The sequence below is a fragment of the Coturnix japonica genome, chromosome 4, assembly GCF_054131305.1.
Source record: "Coturnix japonica strain WE chromosome 4, WE-NBRP24, whole genome shotgun sequence".
NCBI classification, from domain to species: domain Eukaryota; kingdom Metazoa; phylum Chordata; class Aves; order Galliformes; family Phasianidae; genus Coturnix; species Coturnix japonica.
This window is the reverse complement of record NC_140666.1, coordinates 82,492,691-82,510,652: the sequence shown is the minus strand read 5'-3', so window position 1 is coordinate 82,510,652 and position 17,962 is coordinate 82,492,691. Positions and strand designations below refer to the sequence as shown.

The 17,962-nt window shown below is 36.8% G+C and overlaps 1 long non-coding RNA gene across 1 annotated transcript in view; it reads left to right on the top strand.

Annotated features, from left to right (window-relative positions):
* Positions 1–4,899, top strand: part of LOC116653412 (uncharacterized) — a 49,677-nt gene extending 44,778 nt beyond the window's left edge. Inside the window, exon 3 of the long non-coding RNA XR_014945523.1 lies at positions 45–4,899. This is a non-coding gene — a long non-coding RNA (uncharacterized LOC116653412). The remainder of the gene's footprint in view (positions 1–44) is intronic.
* Positions 4,900–17,962: the final 13,063 nt, after the last annotated feature.

Sequence of the window (17,962 nt, the reverse complement as noted above, 5' to 3'; positions counted from 1 at the left end):
AAAAAAAAAAGGTAATTTTTTTTTTCTTTTTTTTTTGCTTTCAGTTTGTGAAATACTGTAGGAGGAAAATTAACCTCCCACCACACCTCCGTTTCTTATATTCTTAAAACTTCCAAGCCTGATTCACTGGTGTATGACTTCAGTTTCAAGTGATTCTACAATGGATGTGCACAGGAGAAAGTGCCGCTGAAGCAGCACCATGGAGGATCAGACCCATTATCTTGGCAAGTGACTAATATCGCGCTCCACAGCACAGGCTTTAAATCTGCATCACACTATTTTTATTCAGGATGTAACTTTCTGCTTCAATTGAATTGCTTTATTTTTCCGGGAAAGCCATACTGAAGCTTAATTGAGGGGAGGGAAAAAAAGACAGTATTGACACTGGATTAATAACGGGGGTAAAAAGTTTACCTCCAGTGAAAAGTTTGTTATATTACAGATCAACGAGTAGAGTAGAGATTGGGATAAGAAATGGACTGCCTGAAATACTGTGAAGAACAACTATTTGCAGTGTTTTCAAATTGAATAAGTCAATAGGATTCCAGTGACATTTGGTGAAGAGATATTTAAAGCCTTGTCCCTGGAAAGGATTTTCATGGCATTCTGGAGTCCTGTTTTGATTGTTTTACTAATAGGATTTTCTAATTGTTACCTCAAAATGTCCTTATTGAAACAGAATCTGGGGGTGTCAGCTTTGACATGCTGTCCTTAAGCTTTTGTTGAACAGTCACTCCAGGGGCTCTCAGAAATGGGTGGCTTAGCAGAGACATGCTTTAGCAAAAGGTCAAAGAAAATCATACAGAAATCTTGAGTGTATTTTCAAGTGGACACTTAGGAGCTTTCCTGGAATAAAAGGATGTTAAAGGACTTTTAGGAACAAAGAGTCCTTGATAAGCATTTATTCTGTTTAGCTGTGGTTTTAGGAGAAATGTTCAGCTCAACCTAAAATATTTCACTGTTGAACATCTCAAATCAAGCAGCACCTTTCAATAGGTGAAGTAGAAATGCATAACAAAACAAAAGAAAAAAATAGGCTCCAAAAATTGCCAGGACTAATTTAATTCCAGAACATTTTAATTTTTGTCAAGGTTAGAAACATCAGGACTGGGAAGGACAAGTTCAGATTGCTAGATCGTGTTCTAGAAATAGCAATTCTAAAAAGACTTTAAGGTTAATGGTAGACAACCTTGATGTGTGCCTCCTAGGAGATTCTAGGAATGGAGAAGTGTTCTGTTGTTGTATTATTATTATTTTTTCTTAAAGAAAAACCATTAGGAAGAAACAAGAAATGGAACTTTCTTGATATCTACAGAATAGCTCTTCCAGGTTTTGTGCCCTCAGATGAAAGCAACTTTGTGAAATTGCTGAAAGAGAGCTGCAGGACTGATACAAATTCTGGAAGGTACTCAGACAAATGGAGAGAAGAATCTTCAAATAAAAAAACACAGTCTGAACAAAGTCGTACAAAAAAGCAAGCAACATCTCAGCTTAAAGATGCTACAAAATGTAATCTAGCAGAATTCAGAATCTTCATCACGCCTATGAGATGTGCAGCTTCTGGTTTATAAAATCAAACATTTAGAAGCCTTCCTGAAAATCTGATTTCAATCTGGTAGTCAAATATTAAAGTTGTAAAAATTCCAAGTGCAGTATTTTTCTTTCTGCTCAATTAACCAATGAAATACTTGCTAATGGGAGTAATAAACTCTCAGCTACTGCAGTCTTTTGCTCAAGACTTATTTTCCAAAAATATGTGCTATGTGTGTTAGGTATTTATATAGCTCTGTTTGGTACTGGGGAAGTGCAATGACCTGCTTTATTCATAAGGTCAGTTCAATGACCATTTTGACTTTGTGGTCTTTAAAATTTAGGATGCAATTTAGGATTTAGATAAATTTCTAAAACAAAATCCTATTCAGGAATTTGAAACCTTTTATATCTTATTTTACTTATGTGCTTAAATGTCTTCAGATCTCAGAAACAGCTGTAATCCGTAGACCTTTATTTCCCTAAGAAAACATGCCACCAGTTCCTAACACTTCTGCAGGACTGATGGGCTGTGGTTACTCTTTGCTCAGCAATCTGTATGTTTAGCTTTGTGCTGCCAGCTGGGATGGCAGACAAGATTGGCTCTATGCCACCCTGTGAGAGAAGGAACATAGATTGTATTATTTCCATTTCATTTAAAACTAATATTTATGATCTGGTCATTAAAGTGGGAAGGAAAGTACCTGTCCTTATTTATTTATAGTATTAAAAATGCAACCATGCAATGTTTTTAAAACAGTAGCAATACATAAAAATAACAATATAAATTACAAAGTCAAATGAGGCTAATATCCCATTCAGTGCGGTTTATTGAAGGCTTATAGCTTTAATCATGGGCTGAAGGAAAGGCTGGTAGAGGCGATTTGCCATCTGAGCTATTCAAATAATTACCTTGGCACTTTCTGTGGAGAAGTAGAACAGAGCAGAATATTTTCCAAAACTTCCAAATTTTAATTCTGGTACCTCTTCACTCCCTTAGAATAGAAATAAGTATACCATAAAAGGCCATTTTATGTATTATTTTTCTGCAAAATAGATTATTTAGCTTTAACAGGAATGGCAGTTGCTGGCCTATAAATGTGTCAAAAAGAGATGTTAGGTAAGAGTCTGAGTTTCAATCAAGACTCCATGATTGAGTCATCAGACCCCAAACTTGAGGTATTTTATCTACTTTAGTAGACAGACAACACTTTTTCCTGAGGTGATATCTGTTTCTACAATGATAGATAGTTACATGAGAACATAACCACACTTTATGGCTATAGAGCTCCTAGGTTTCTGTCATAATGGACCCCCTCAAAAAGATCTGAAGTTGCCAGCACTTTCTAGACTTCAGTTGCTACCAGTCCTACTACAATTAGTACTAATGCTAAAGTATGTGGGGAACTAACGTGATTTATTATTTTTTAATAAAGAATAATTCTGTGGCCTAGAATGTCACTATATAAAACAGTAAGGTTAGGTCTTATGCTTATACAGAACTCTTTTTAAGTATGTCATTTATACTTTGAATATGTAACATCCTACAGCTTAAATAGAAATTTAGTGAAATCACTAGGAACGTTTATGTCAAGGATTACTTGTGGGTGTAGATAGGTAGCAATTTAGATATAGTAGATATACAACAATTTGCCTACTTCTCCCTGACTTCTTAGTTTCCATTTGAAAAGAAATGCTCAAAATTAAAGAACAGAGACCTTCTGTTTTTCCAATGGTATTTTGTTCTATACTGACAAGTCATTTTACTTGATCATTATACGTTTCAGTAGGGAACAGCAACTAAGGCAAAGTCATCCATAAAGTTAAAACAGGAAACACTTTCATTTCAAAAAACCAAAATGCTTTGTTTTAAAGTAAGACTACAAATGCCACAAATAAACCTTCTAGGCCTTAGTCTTCTTCAGTCAACATTAATGAGAGTTTCTATCCTGCAAAAGCAGGAGTACATGGTTGTTAGAACTTCAATTTCTATGCACAAGTGCACATTGTTTCAATTGGGGGGAAAAAAGAAACAATCTATTCTTCATTTCAAGCAAGCAAGAGCTGTAGAATTATATGTTTTTTAGAGTGAATTGACTGCCACTGAGCACAACTATTCAAGCGGTCTACGTATTACTGCAGAGATTTCTGCAACTAACTATCTGATGGATAGCCTCAGAATTCTGTGTAGATTCATTTGATATCTACATTTATCATAGTCTAAAATTTTTACATCAACCTTCATTTTTAGGACAAATTTCTGATTAAGGTTAGTTTCCTTTCAGCAGTTCTGAGATCTGTTATTCTTCTGTCCTTCCAAACTTGCAGACCTCTCCTTTCTGACTACACTTAATTGTAAAATGGTGTTTGTTGTGTGTTCTTTGTAAGTAACAATGCATGATTTCACTATCTAAGAACTCCATTCCAGAAGGATAATTCTTAGCAGAGAGTACCTGCTTGGGCAGTCTGGAGTGCAAGGAAGACCCAAACTTCCTGATGCTGTCAGTAACCTCAGAATGAACACTGAAGTTATCAAGTTTTTCCATGATACCAGTATGTAGATTTCTTTTTAATATTTTAAATGTCCCTGGAGTCCTTTTCCACATTTCACTAGGTGTGTGATATAGATGAACCATTTTATTTCATGATTAATTGCTCTTTCTTTGAGTATTATCATGTGCTTCCCATTATACGGATTTCTAATATTCACATCAGCTTTTTCTGGTGTGGGAGTTTCAGACTGACATTAGCTGGCTTCCTGTCATTGTGACCCTTTCTAAGTCATCACTATGTAGCAGCAGGGAACATGGAAAACAGCAATCTCAGTCTCATGTCTTCTGTGAAAAGCATATGCCTTATTAGAAGGAGTAAAACTTCACTGCTGTCCTGACACACTCAGTTCCATTGTTTCTCCAGATAAATTCACAATGAGTGGGATCGGTGCTGTTATCTGGGCTGAGATGTGACAATGTTATCAAGGAAACTTATTTTTTGGGTTCAGCTACTTCTCAAATTGAACTTGCTTTTCAACTTAAATTCTACTTACTGATGTCCATGGGATTTAAAATAAATAAAGCAGTTTTCTTCCATGACGGAGCACTTTTTTTTTTTTCTTTTTTTTTTCATTCTAAATAATTCACTAGAACACTGATTCCATTTCACATTTGTTGCCATCAGACTTTTTATTTTTAAAGTAAATTACATCTCTCAGAAATTGTATTTGTAATGGAAAGTTGCTTCTATTCTTCCTTATCCAAGCAGTATGCATTTTCTACAAATGAACAGAGAAAGCAGGCATTTTACAAAGTCAGGACTTTACACAGCAGCACTTCCCCTCAACAGGGGAACAGGGGAAGTCAATCTTCGTCTTCCCACCTGCATTCAGGAGGGAGTGGACCTTCACCACTGCTGCTGACTCCTTGTAGCCTCAAGTTTGATGTACGGAGACAAGTTCTCAACTGATGTTGAGTACAAGGAAGTCTAGCACCTCATCAACTTTCTTGAAGTGTTGGCTGCTTTCAGTAAAGCCTTCCCTGAGAAAGGGAACAGAAATACACAAACCAAAACCTGAGATTTCAGGTTACCGTAATGTACATAACTGTTCTGCAGAGCAGAAATGTGCGAGTAAGAAGTCATATGACTTGCTAATAGGGTAGTAAGAATAATTAACCTTTTAACACACTAATACATCATTTGAAATGTTTGCAGTCTAGATAGCAACTATGTTTTAGCATTGAGTGTCCTTGAAGGCAGATTATGTTTTTCTAAAATACTTATGAAAATTGATGTTTGACAACTCTGTGACAGCTGATACTGTAGCAGTGAAGAGATGCAAATACAGTGCTAACAAGCAGTCAATATTTGGAAGAAGATCTAATTTACAGTTATTACTTACAGGAGCACACTTTCATGAGATAGTTTAAGGTTCGCAGCACCTGCTAATTGCAGGAGCAATCTCTGCTTTTGTTTTTTCCTGTCATTTGTTGTATTCTAGACAAGCCAGAGAGACTGACTGTGTAACAGTAATTTTAGTTTTATTTGGTTAAAAAGCATACTTGACTTTAGTAAAAACAAAACAGCCAGCATATCTCCAGTTCTGGTGCTTTGCTTGCTTCCTTCTTCCTTCACCCTATCTGAAATACCACCATTCTTTAAAGTGAAAAAAGCCTCACAAAATAGTAATAATGTATTTTGGCAATAATAAAATTGCAATGCAGATTTTAACTTTATTTTATTTACAGTGGCTTATTAAACAAAGACCACTGGTTATAAAGAAAATAACAGGGAGGTTGAAACTAGATGATCGTGTGGTCCCTTTCAACCCAGGCCGCTCTATGTTTCTGTGATTCTATGATTCACTGTAGAATGCCAAATGAAAATTTATTCAGTAATCTGCACAACTGTGTCTCAAATCAAAGCTGCACTGGGTTGAAAATATTCAGCTCAGTCATTACTATGTTTATAAATGATGAAATGTTTTTGAATGAGTTCTCTAATGTATTAGCTTAAAAAATGCTTTATTCAACATCAGCGTGAACTGCACGCTGCTGAAACATGGAAAATTCCATTCTTGGCAGTGAGCATTGGACCATACGCTTTCCTGTAGCTTGTGGCCTGGTAGCATCAAAAATATTTGTTCTATAAAATGATGTTTCACTGCATTTGGGCCTGATTCAGAAGATGTCTCTAACTCTGAGTTTTCAATAGTCTGTAATTTTCTCATTTCTAACATAATTTATCCTATAAAACTTTCACAAAGAGGTGATATTGAAGGGATTGTTACCTGTGAAGCTTGAGATCTGGAGGATGCTCTGGATATTGTAAAGGCCACCTCAGAACATCACGGCATATTGAGCTGGGTCAGTGTAGCCCAATAGGTGTGTGGAGGAAGCAGAGGGTGAGGCATCATTCAGGAACATAAGAGTCATTGTGGCCTATGATTTCCTCATAAGGAGGAGTGGAGGAGCAAGCACTGATGTCTTCTCTCTGGTGATCAACGATAGAACTTAAGGGAGTGGAATAAAGCTATGAAAAAGGAGGTTCAGATTGGATGTCAGGAAAAGATTCTTCACCGGAGGGTGCTTTGAGCACTGAAACAGGCTCCCCCAGAGCAGTGGACATGCCACCAACACATCCAAAGTTCAAGAATTGCCTGGACAGCACTCTCACGTGTACGATTTGATCTTTGCATTGTCGCATGTGAAGCTGGCAGTGGGAATCAATGATCCTAATGGATTTCTTCCAGCTTGGGATATTCTACGATCCTCTGATTCTATGTAAATCATCTGCCTGAGACACAGATACATAACAGGTGAATAATGAGCTGAATGTCTGATTTGTCATGGCAATTGGAAACAAGTTTTGCAAACTGCATCCAGCATAACTCACTACTCCTCTAGCTGACAACTGGAAGTGCTTTATTGATCCTATAAACGGATAATGATACCTATGGGACATATTTTTTATTGAAGTTCATCAGGAAAGGAACAACAAAATGTCCTAGTGATGAATAATCTATATTAAAGCATTATTGAGAACCAGATCTCAGCATTTACACCTGCTGGAGTAACCAAACATCTCTTCTGCCCCAGCCTCTTCTTTTCCTTCTTTTCCTCTGTTCCCAAGTATGCTACTAATAATCTGTGGAATTGCAAGAGGCTTTTTTTTCTGGGCAGGACCAAGGACGAAGGGGCACAAAACTCATCTAGAAGACTTGTTTCATGTAGAAAAGTGCAGATGAGTAGGAATCTAATTTTAAAATACGGTTCCTAACATTTCCAGATCTCTATTTGAAAAATGTTTCTTGCATTGGCCTTTGCTACACTTTGTTGTGAGCTTTGATGGAGTTCACTCCATCTGTCTGTTGCAGATGGGAACAGAGCTATCTGTGGTCCTCCAACTATAGAAGCATTCATTTGCTGTAAATTCCCTTGAATGCAGAAAGGGCAGAATTCAAAGAGATAGGTTGGTTCTGTTTGATTTTTAAATCCTTCTAATTTGTTTGTTTATCTCATAACTTTGTTTTTCTCCATCAAGATTTATGGAAACACTTTTCCCATTTATTAACCTCATTCAACCAGTTTGAAAAGAGTTCCCTTCATTGTATCTGCAGCAGTGAACTACTATCTTCAATTATTAATTTCTGCCATCAATCAAACTTTATCATTTCTGCAGCTGAAGAAATATCTTGTCACTTCTTGTATGGAACAGCACACCAATTAAATTTGATTTATTCTGCTGTATATTTAATTCAGTTAAATTTAATACACAGGCTGTAATTTTCACTTTTCAAAGCCTGAGGAATAAAATCAGATACGTTTTCATTGGTAAATGATAGGATAAGCAGAACCTCTACAATATTAGACAGAGAAAGCAAACACCATGATTTCTCTCATTGGTTTGTGCTAGCCAAGGTACTGAAGCTTGGAGATGTTTCCAGCAATTCTCATAATAATTTATAATTACTGTGCATTGTACTCTCACTTTATCATTCACCACAATGACTATGCTGGAGTAAAACACTACTTTGTTCTGACTAGCAAACACAAAGAGTTTTTAGGATCTGACTTAGGATTTTTAAGAATCACTAAATCATTTGAGTTGAAAGGGACCCTTAAAAGTGTTCTTGTACAACTCCCATCCAAGGAACAGCGAAAAATTTTCTTTCATTCTTTGATTTCTTTGTCTCCTTTCTTGTTCCTTCAACCAAATCTCTGCATTTATATTTACATTTTTCTGACTAAAGGAACATTCATGCTTTTTGCACCTTTAGCACAGAGGAATTTTCCATTAATAGCAATCCCATGATCTGTCTACTTTTATGAATTCTGTCAGCTTCTCTGGCTTCTCAGCTCCTCCATCTGAGGATGGAAAAAAAAAAGTATGAATAAAGAAGAAAGACAAAAATATTTTGATGATAAAAAGTGCTGTGTGATAACGTACAGAAACGTTATGAAAATGAATGGCTAAGCAAGAATATTTTATAAGACGTGAAATGACACCTGTACGGCTAAGGTGTGTATCTTGGTACAATTCTTTTTTCTTTTTTTTAATCAAGTTATGACTGAACTGTACAAAAGAAAGGTGGAATATGGGCAACATCATCCCTGCAGATTTTCATGCCCACTGCCCACTGTCTAAAAGCATTTTTGCTTTCAGAAAGAATGCAGCTGATCATTCTAGCCCAAGGCAAAAAAATACCTTGAAGTTTCTTCTTTTCAATTAGACTGTTTTCCCCAAAGCAAGAATCCAAAATTTGATATCTTCCTCAGACAGTACACATTAAAGAGAAAACATCGTTTCTTGTCACTGTACGTTAAAATAAAGTGATGAACTCTGGGAAGGGTTTTATCCTGTTGATGAATAAGCACAACTTCACTGGCAACTTGAATACTGTGGACTGATAGTGGAATGCCCTGGGGATTTTCACAACCTTTCAACTTACCCTGAACCCTTTGGATGTGTTTCGTGCTGGATTTTCCCCTAGGAGCTAAGGCGCAACATCACTGCACTATCTAAAACAATTTAAGATACTTGGAACAAATGTGTTATCTGAAGTTGGTTTTTAATTAATGTTGTCAGAGTTTTGTCATTAAAAGTATTTTTGTCATTAAAGTATTTACAGAAGATTAGGAAAATCTTTCCATAATGATGCCTTGATGCCTACGGATGAAATCATCCATAGAGCGGAAAGATTAAACAGTAGAGAACCAATCCATTAAAATCAAGTGAAGGAAATTCATGGGTAATGATGGAAAAAAGTATCAAAAAGAAACATTTTTCCATGACAAAATAGGTTCTAGTAAAATTCTTCCTCCCCCTCCAACATCCTGAACGGAGGGAAATCCTAAAGGCTATGAAGTAACTGGCAGACAAATTAGTTAATATGCTACTGGAGCAATATAGAAAACAATGCTATTACATGAACATTTCCTGATACCTTTTCAAGAAGTCTGCACAAAGTCTAACCATGATGCTCAGAATTAAGACCTTCACAGATATAAAGCATACAAAAAGAGAAACAGTGAATGGGGTGGGAGAAGCCGTCACATGGTTAAAAGCTACTGTTAAAGGAGGTAACAACCTGATCCATTTAAAACCAAATCACCTAATGAAAAGATGTGACAGAAATCAGTAAACAAGCAGCAAAAGGGAATTTTAACCAAAATGAACTGCATCTAGGTTAAACAACATATGGTGTGTATCAGGCAGCTGCTTATTCAAGTGAGGTAAAATAGAGTGATTGATCATATAGGGCTGAAAATAATTGCAGCAGTGGAAAACTACAAGTGAAATGAAATTGTGCATTGAGAAGTTTAGATGTTCCTGTTATAAGTTCATTATCTCAAAAATCATTTTAGTTCAAGTTAATATTTTTGTTTCTTTCATCTAACAGATGGTATGGGATAAAAATAATGCAGTCACCTCACTAACACACCATCCAGGCACATGCCATTGGCAATATCTACACTTTAAAATTATAATATTCCAGAAAAGAAATAGAAGTTTTTATATGGTGCCTCATACATCTTAGTTACCTCCAAGGAAATCCAAGGTAGGATTGGCACTCATATATAGTCCAAAACAACAGTAATATGTTTCCATAGTGCAGAAGAGGAAAGAATCTGAAAATCTTTGGGAGAGGATCTCCATGACTGAATCAGCCATTAAGAACATCTGGCAGCATCTATAAGTGCTTCAAGGAACACCAGAACTGGTTGTGTAAGTGTGCTAATGCTAGACACAAAAGCAGACATCACAAACATGAGTTTTCAGCTCTTGGAAGGAGATACTTGGTGAGATACTACACCTCAGCTCATTACTTTATACTGTAGTCTGTCCTTTTGGTACCTATTCTCCCCTTTGAATTAATTAAAAATACTAAATGGATTATTTAATTCAATTAACATAATAGAATCATAGAATTGTTTGTGTTGGAAGTGACCTTGAAGACAACCCAGTTCCAACCTGCCGGTTCTGGACAGGGGCATGTTTCAATAGATAAGGCAGCTCAGGGTACCATTGAACCTGGCCTTCAACACTGTTAGGGATGGAGCACCCACAGCTTCTCTACACAACCTGTTCCATAGCCTCATCACCCTCATACTCAAAAATTTCCTCATTTATCTAATCCAGATTATGCTCTTTACAGAGCAACATATGACTGAAGCTATCTTTAGGGGAAACAGCAGCCATTCAAGTCATTATGGAGAAATTTTTATAGAGAAAAGATGCAAAATTTCCCAAGAATATCACATTTGATAGAATGTTCTGATATTTTAAAATAAATCCAAAATTCTAATTTACAGAAATAATATCAACCCACACCATAGCACCCAGTAATTAAGATTTTGTAGAACTTAGCACTATACTTTATGGAAAAATGATATTTTTACCATTTATCTCTTCTGTTACAAAAATCAAAGACCATTTGGAATATAATTTGATATTTCAAGTACTTATGAGTAAGTTCTGTTTTATAAAATCAACAAGGAAATGTTCATTAAATACCAAATTCCTTCTCTATTTATTCAAGTTTCTTTTCTGTCCTGAGGCAGCTGCTTGTGAGGGCATAGATTAGTGTCAGATCAAGTGTTTCTGGTATTTCCCAGGCTGCAGTTCAGACTTTCAGAGATCTTTTACTCTCTACAGATTTTTGCATTTTTCATCCAAGTTTTCCCTCAGTCATGGATCAGTGAAATGTTAGAATTTCCCACGAGACAGAACTACTTGTTTCCAACCATATTCCTTTTTTTTTTTTTTTTTTTTTTTTTTGCATATATATGAATGAGTATTTTTCCCAGCTGTATTAATTCCAGCAAAATCATTGAGGTTTGTAGTGTTGGTCCTACCTTTGAGATCCTGGGAGGGCCTTTGTGTATAAAATCACAAAATGGTAGAACTGTTAGGTTGGCAGGGACCTCTGGGTCCATCTGCTCCGTCCTCTCTGCTCAGACACCTTGAAATGTTGCCCAAGACTATGCCCAGGTTGCTTTTGAAGATCTGCAGAGAAGGAGTCTTGACAACCTCTGTGGGCAGAGGGGTTATGTTCCAACTTCCACAGTTCATCTTGTTTCTATAGGAAAAAATATGAACTATGGAATTTTTTCTTGTTAGCAAAACTGCAGGCAGCAGTGGAGCTGGTGTTTTAGGAACAGGCAGCCCAGGGAAGTGGTGGAGTCCCTGGATGTTTTCAAGAACAGGGAAGATGTAGCTCTGAGAAACTTGGTTTAGTGGGCATGGTGGTCATGTGCTTATGGTTGGACTAGGTGATCTTAGTTGTCTTTTCCAACCTTAGTGGCTCTAAGATTCTATGAATGAGAAACAAGGAATTGCAAAACACTGCCACAAAATAATTTGTTTTCCAAGATTAAAAGCAAAGATCTTTTCCTATCTTTCAGTTCTTAATAAAAAATACCTAAGGCCACCTCTGAAGTGTTTTGTTCAAACAGATTCAGATTTTGAAAGGAAATTTGGCGTCATTATAACTACAATATGATATAATGATTGTTATTAAAATTGTTCTGTGTTAAAGGGAACAGCAAGTTTTGCTAGGCTCTGAATGGCCAGATTAAGAATTGATGACAATAAAATCTTCCAGTTTAGCAGGGAGGCAAGAACTACAGCTGACTGTTATTTCAACTAAAATAGTCCTCAATGTGTACAACAGTATGAAATAAAAAAAGAAAGGAATTTCCATTTCTCAGGTTGAGTGGACATATCACATATTTGATCTAAGAGGAAAGAACAGATATCTTTGGAACAGAAAACAAATGTTGCTAAATGAAAGCTTCTAACAGTAAAATCCCCTGTGTTCCACTACACTGGGACATGAGTTTCATAACTTGTTTCAAAACAATCTGCTCAGAAATTACTAAAAATATTTCCTATTTTTTAGACCAACAAATTATCCCTGACATAAAATGTAAAACAGCAATGGCATTTTCTTATGCAACAAAAGGAAAAATGGTGAAAACTGCGAACTGGAGCTCAGCTGAAGATCAGTTGGCAGCATCCCACTGTATTGCTTGTAACACAAATCTCACCCAGATGGAAGAACTCCTCTAGACATCATAGAGGAAGCTTTTGATGGATTTAATCTGTTTTGCTTTGTTTTCATAAATATTCAGGAAAACAAACAGCATTAACTTAGGTTAAAATGATTCAAACAAAAATGTTTCTGTCTCCCTAAATACAGAATGGTTTCTGATTGTCACACTGGTTTAAACTTTTAAAAACAGTTTTTTTTCAATTCATTGTTGTTTCAAATTTCAAATTCATTTTGGAAGTAATTCTTTTCATGCCTGTCGGAGCTTTATGTCTTCAGAGAAAAAATCAACATGCTTTCCTCTTGCAGCTCTTGAAAAGACAGCCTTGTTGGCTGGAGACTGAGGGAACTCTTAACGTCTGTGAATAACTAATAAGTAGACAGGGGCTACCTTCCTGTAATAACCTAAACTCCTTTGCAAACGACAGATTGTTGGAATGAATTAGCACTGACTGTCCATATTTATTCTTTTTTTATAAAGAATGAAATTATTTTTCAGGACTTCATCTGAATCTAAAATAGGCCCTCTTCCCTTGTCTACATTGTATTAAGATATTGAGCTGTTTATGTGCTTAAAAGATGAAGAGAGGCTCAGTCTTGACTATAAATTGTTAATTATGTGAAAAGTTTGGATTTAAACAGATGGATAACTTCCTATGCTCCAGTTTCTGGCCGTTTCCTCTTATCCTGTCTCCACACACTGCTGGAAAGAGTCCAGTCTTGCAACTTTGCCCCCCACACCTTGGATATTTATAGACCTTGATAAACAGACCCAGTTCACTTAGCCTTTCTTCATAGTGGAGATGCTCCAGGCCCTTCACCATCTTTGTGGCCCTCTGCTGAACTCTTTCCAAGAGGCCCCTGTCTTTTTTGTACTGGGGAGCCCAGAACTGAACACAGTATTCCAGATGAGGCCTTATAGGCCTTACCAAATTGATTGCAGTTATTAACTTCTAGGCTGGAGTTTTGGTTTTTTCCAGGTATATATGGCAAAGAAAACTGAAGAACCTGTGGACAACAACGAAGTAGTCCCACATCTGCACCTTTTTAGGGCAAAATCATTTTTATTTCAAAACACGAGTGTAAAGCACATATTAACACAAACTACAGTTACTGCCAAATGAAAGCTTTTTTTCTTTATTTCTTTATTTATTTTTAGTATGTCAATTTATGAAGAGGCCATGTTATTATACCTAAAGGCAACAGATGGTTTTTCAGGCCACCCTTGCCTGATGACATACAGGAGAAAATGACTGAGCAACAGGAAAGTGGAAGAAGTGTTTATGAGAGGTCACTCTTGAATCATCATATAGCAAATAAACACTCCATTAAATACCATGCCTAACAAAGACTAGAACAAAATCTCTATTGATATCAGCGGGTATTGAATGGTCTTCTATGCACCTATGAAAAGATGATATTAAGATCCTTGATGACAAGAAAGGTTGTGTCACATCCCACCTGGGAAGGGAGGAAGAGGTGACCAGATTCACAAATCCTCCTGGTTAGGTTGAGTTGAAATAACACCCAAGGTCCACATGTAAAAGAAAAATTGATTGACTTTAATAGGAGATTTTCACAAAACAGTTATCTTACATGAGTTGACCCTCCCACAGTTATATCTTCCTAAGTTGTATGGTTATAGAACCAAACTTACTTGGAAATTTAAGTGAGCTTGTGTTACTAACTGCAGCTGAAAGAGGAACATGCTAATTTTTCAGACTTGCAAAACACTCTTTTGCTTGTTGTTTCTTAGCTCTTGTGACAAAATGGCCTCTGTATTCTGCTGCAGCTAAAATTGCTGCTATCAGGGAGCCAGAGATATTTAATGACAGCTGGAGCAGGTTTCAAGGCACTTTGAACTACTGTCATCTGTTCTCTACTGCTCTCCATTTCCAAAGATGAGGGTTCATAGTGCTGCCACTTTACAAGCTAGATCTGGAGAGCAGAGGAGAATGAAATCTGTTTATAGTCCCAGGTTTTTCAACAAGCATTTGGAGCCGTTTTATATCAGATCAGTAGGGTTCCAAGCTGTTCCTGTTAGTAGCAAGTATGATTTGAATGCAAATGTTTGTCTTTATAGTAGTCAATGTAACTGTGGAAATGCTGTTAAACCTTAATGGGAACCTGAAGATCACATCTTTGCCCCACCAGCAGAAGGCAGGACAAAGCTTGTAGGTTACAGCAATAGAAATGAAACAAATTGCCTTCTGCTTCATTCACAAGTATAAAAGAAAAATCAGATGGTGTATAAATAGATTAATGAGGGTTGAATCTCAGAAGATTCACCCGAAGTTCAGAAAGTAATTCTTGCTCTTGTTGGCTCTCTGAAACTCTGATGTTTCAGCACAGCTCAAAGTGTGTAACAGGGTGGATTTTTACAATTCGTTTGAGAAACAACGAGCCATGTTCAATTTCTGCTTCATCCCCTTTCTAGTCAGGATGAAATGCCACTAAAAAATCTTCAGTTGCTTCTGTGTTGCTCCATTTCAATGAATACTGTCTTGCATCAAAAGTAGAATGTGATAAGATTTACTGTAGTTCAAACTTTGGGGTTGACTTTAAATAAAAAACAAATAAAGTATTGCATAATGTTTTTTGGGGGCCTCGTTTTTCTCCATTTGAGTTCTTCCCTTGAAAAACTTCACATACTTCAATGTATTTCTCCTACTCTGTGCAAGAGAAGAATTTTGGAATCATTCTTTACTTCTGTACTTCAGTTCTTTACTTGGTGCCATGAATTGATAAATTGTTGTATGGGTTGCAAGAAGGAAAAAAAAGTATGAGTAGAAATGTAAATACAGATATAGACGAGAGTGTGTAAATATACCAAGAACAGGAAGAATATCAAATATGACAAGCAAAATGCAACTACGAATCCATTCTTATGAGGCAGTATTGTGGTAACAAATCTAGCTGAACTCACGTGGTAACCATAAGTCCTAAATGCAAAGAGATAGAAGTATTTCACAAGAGTAAAAAGACATTGAAGAAATAAGCCCCATCCTTGAAGGCATTCAAGGCCAGGTTGGAGGGGGGCTTTGGGCAGCCTGTACTGATGGCAGCTCAAGGCAGGGGGCTGGAGCTCAGTGATCTTTAGGGTCCCTTCCATACTAAGCCACAATTCTATGACGCTATGAAATATGGAAGAAGTTTGTAACAGAGCCAGGAGAAGTGAAGTTCCAGCCTGTCCTTAGAGCACTGATAAAATTGTAGATTACTCTCTTCCTGGAAAATTTGAGGGTAACTGTGTACATCTTGAGTTAAGTGGTCAACAGTAGAAGGATTTAAGCATTTCCTGCATTTTGACCACGATTTTAACAGACTCCTTTCCTAGTGTGTAATTACAATTATCATCTGCCTATGGCTATATTATGCAGAAGTGAAGTGTGAGATGATTCACAAAATTAGCACCTGAAAATGCAAATTAGTCTTAAATCAAATGCTGTTAGGGATAAATTCTTTGTTACTCTCTTACTCAAAAATCCCTCTTAAATGCCTTTCCTTTTCAGTAGGTTTCAGCCCCTTCACTATAAATATACACATAGAAAAATCCTTTCCTTGGAGACAATGGTGTTTTGATGCAAGTGTAATAGAATCAAAACTTTTTGGTTGAGTTTTTTTTTCCTGTAAAAAATCATCTGACAGAGATTTTAGCAATTTCCTAGAGACATAGGAAAGGTCTTGTTTTTGTGCTTTTAAAGAATAATAAGGAATATGAGAAGGTAAACCTTAGAGGCAGGAATGAAGCTAAATCTGCAGTTTTGTGTATATATATAGAGAGACTCTATGCATAAGCAATACATGTGGATTCCATTTTATGTGTGCTGTTCGTGTGCGTGTGTGTATATGTATATATTTGCATGCATACATTTTTGTGTGTGTTGTTCTGTATGTGTGTATCCACACCCAAGTACAATTAACAAACATCACCAGACTGTTCACAGTCTCACTGATGATATGGCAACCTCAGAAGCCAGACCAGCCAATCTGTGCATCCATATGACAAAATTTAATCAAAACACAATTGTTCCAAAAACTTCCCTGTCACTTTATGTTCTCAATGATGAAGAAAAGCTGACAGTCTTGTTCTTTGCTGTGATATATTGCAATGCTTGAATTATCAGGCTGCTTTGCTGGGGACAGGGCTCCACTGACAAATGAACAACACAGTACAATACACTGACAGCCACTGAAATATTTGTACATCTGCTGACCCAGGGATACCCTTGTATTTAAAATGTTGGCAGCTTCTGACTCGCTTGATAAATCAGAATTATGCTGAATCTCTTGGAGTGGACTCACTTATTTCCCCTCACATTGTTCACAGTGGCTGGAAAGGTGACAAGTCACTTCTATATTGTGAGTGATTAAGTCCTAGTCAAGGATAACAACAGTAATAACTGGCTGACAAGAGCACCTACCACATAAATAAAGGCAATATAATCAGTAGTTCTGCCAGCCTTTTTACATAGTTTCCTGCATGAGTATTTCAGATTCTAAGATGAAGAGAAATGAAATAAAAAGCAATCACGATGGTGCCATGCTCTACATTAAGCATCTGCCATACAACGGCATTTTTTGCCTGCGATTGCTTTCACATGATGATATAGTAATTACTCAGGCATGGCTCCTGTGAGGAATTGCTACCCGACATCTTTGAGGCCAAAAGCATAACCAGGATTTAGAAAAAGGGTGAGAAGTTTACACAACCAGTGACACACTGCTAAGTCACACAGATATGTGACTGTTTGTGTAAGCAATATGCCTGTACGTTTCTGGCATAAAAAACGTATCAAATAAAGTATCAAATGTCAGCAGACAGAAAATGACTTCTAGATTTGTACATAGCTGGTTTTTGAGTAGTTCCCTAAATTTGATGCTGACCTATTTCAGAGATTGTGAGCATTGCTGAGTTACTGTGTGCTTTAGTGTAGCAATTTGTATGCTCCAGTAAACTACTCTTTTACCACAGGAGGCATGATAATTGCTAGTGGTGCTTCAGTGCTGTATCTGTAACATGTCAAAAGAAGGGAATGCTGACACAAGGTATGAGTCAAACATAAGCATTTTCCTTGGAAGAGAAAGAAAACCAGGTATTCCTGAGCCTTAAAGGAGTTCATACGTAAAAAAAATAATCATTTTAACCAGTGCCATATGGAATTAAACCAAAAGAAGGAAGATTTAGATTGGATACAAGGAAGATACCTTTTACAACATGATAAGGCACTGGCACAGATTGCTCAGAGAGGTGGTGGGTTCCCCATCCCTGGAGACACTCAAGGTCAGCCTGGACAGGGCTCTGAGCAACCTGATCAAGTTTTAGGTTTCCCTGTTCATTGCTGGGGAGTTGGACAAGATGACCTTGCAACTGTAATTATACTA